The sequence below is a fragment of the Corvus cornix genome, chromosome 18 (genome assembly GCF_000738735.6).
Source record: "Corvus cornix cornix isolate S_Up_H32 chromosome 18, ASM73873v5, whole genome shotgun sequence".
Classification (NCBI taxonomy): domain Eukaryota; kingdom Metazoa; phylum Chordata; class Aves; order Passeriformes; family Corvidae; genus Corvus; species Corvus cornix.
The window spans coordinates 7,919,147-7,920,702 of NC_046347.1; the positions used below are offsets into that span (position 1 = coordinate 7,919,147).

Below are 1,556 nucleotides of genomic sequence, written 5' to 3' on the forward strand. Positions count from 1 at the left end.
GGCGCGGTGGCCAAGTGGTAAGGCGTCGGTCTCGTAAACCGAAGATCGCGGGTTCGAACCCCGTCCGTGCCTGCCGAGGCAGCGCGGTGCGCTGGCAGCCCCACCGCGGGGAGGCCGCGGACGCCGCCTCGTTTGCGGCTCATTTTTGCTGATGGAGTCGGGGATGCGGCCCCAGAGCCCCGCTGGAGAGCGCGGGTCACGGGGAAAGATTCCCCCTGCGGCCGGCCGGGTGTCCCCGGCTCCCGCGTGTCTGTGCCGCCGAACGGGTTGGAAGCCCGCGGTGGCATCGGTGTAGCCTGTGAGTGAGCATCCCCCGAGCGCCGGTCCCGGTGTTCCCCAGCACCACGGAATTGCAGAGGACACTTCTCGGCGTTTTGCCTCAGGACCCGTGTCCTGAACGGGCTGAATCACAGCCAAAACAAAGCTGGTATTTGCGCTGTGATGCTGCAGGGGAAGTGTTGGGTGCGCTCGGGTGTGAGGAATCTTCTTGCTGGTGCTTTCTCCACAGGTGCTGGGTTTGATGTACTTCTCACAGATAGACAGGCCGAATCCTGCAATAAGCAAATGCAGCTGTGAAAAGCTTAGTGCAGTTAAAATCATAGAATTGGTAAGGTTGGACAAGCCCTGTAAGATCATAGAGTCCAACCATTAACCCAGCGCTGCCATGTTCACTGCTAAACTATGTCCTCAAGTGCCACATCCACATTTTTTAATGCTTTCAGAGATGGCGATTCCACCACTTTTCAGGGCAGCCTGTTCCAATGTCTGACCACCCTTTCCGTGAGATTGTACCATTTGCACAAGAATTGACCCTGATTGCTTGCTTCTTAATCTATCGGTCTGTGCAAAGCATGACACACGTGCGAGGGCATTTCTTCTGCCTCTGTGTAACATCACTTCGGTTATTGCTACTTTCAGACAGCTTAAAATATGTAAAGAGCAGAGTCACTGTATTGCAAAATCAGGAATAGCCAGCTATCTGGGCAGAGCAGAGGAGCCTCTTCCAAACAACTTGCTGCTTTCTTTGATGCTTAAGAAAAAGCTGGTTTTGCTGTTTCCTGTGCCACACTTGGCCTGGATCTGACTGGGCAGGAGGCTGTTTGCCTTTCTCAGCAGGGGCTGGAAGTGTGTGTGCATGAGGTGTTTGGGGAGGTCTGTACAAAATGGCTGTGCAGTATGTTATTAGCAAGCCACAAAAGAAGCCATAGTATGTTTTGATATAAAAACAGGAAACGCAGTTTAGAACTTGTTTAGAAAAATGTAGACACTATTTTACTTGCAAAATAGAGTGCTGTCAAAATCCCATCACCTTTATTGGAGGCTTTTGAGGATGAAAGTTCCAGCTTTGAAACACCCTATTTTGATTTCCCCTCCCTACATCGTCTCACATTGGAATGTCAAACCAAAATGTTTCTACTGGTTCAAAAGCCATCTTGAAGCTTTTGAAGAGATTTACAGAAGTCTGTGGGTTTGTTTCTGGTCAAAACCAGTTGTGATACTAAGGTTCTCCCTGAAGCAGGTTTTCCATCCTGTAAACTTGAGCAGTCAGGTCCTGC

At 50.8% G+C, this 1,556-nt stretch overlaps 1 non-coding gene across 1 annotated transcript; it reads left to right on the forward strand.

Moving 5' to 3' along the window:
* TRNAT-CGU lies at positions 1 to 72 on the forward strand. Its single transcript has one exon. It is a non-coding gene; the product is annotated as a tRNA-Thr (tRNA).
* The last annotated feature ends 1,484 nt before the right edge of the window (positions 73 to 1,556 follow it).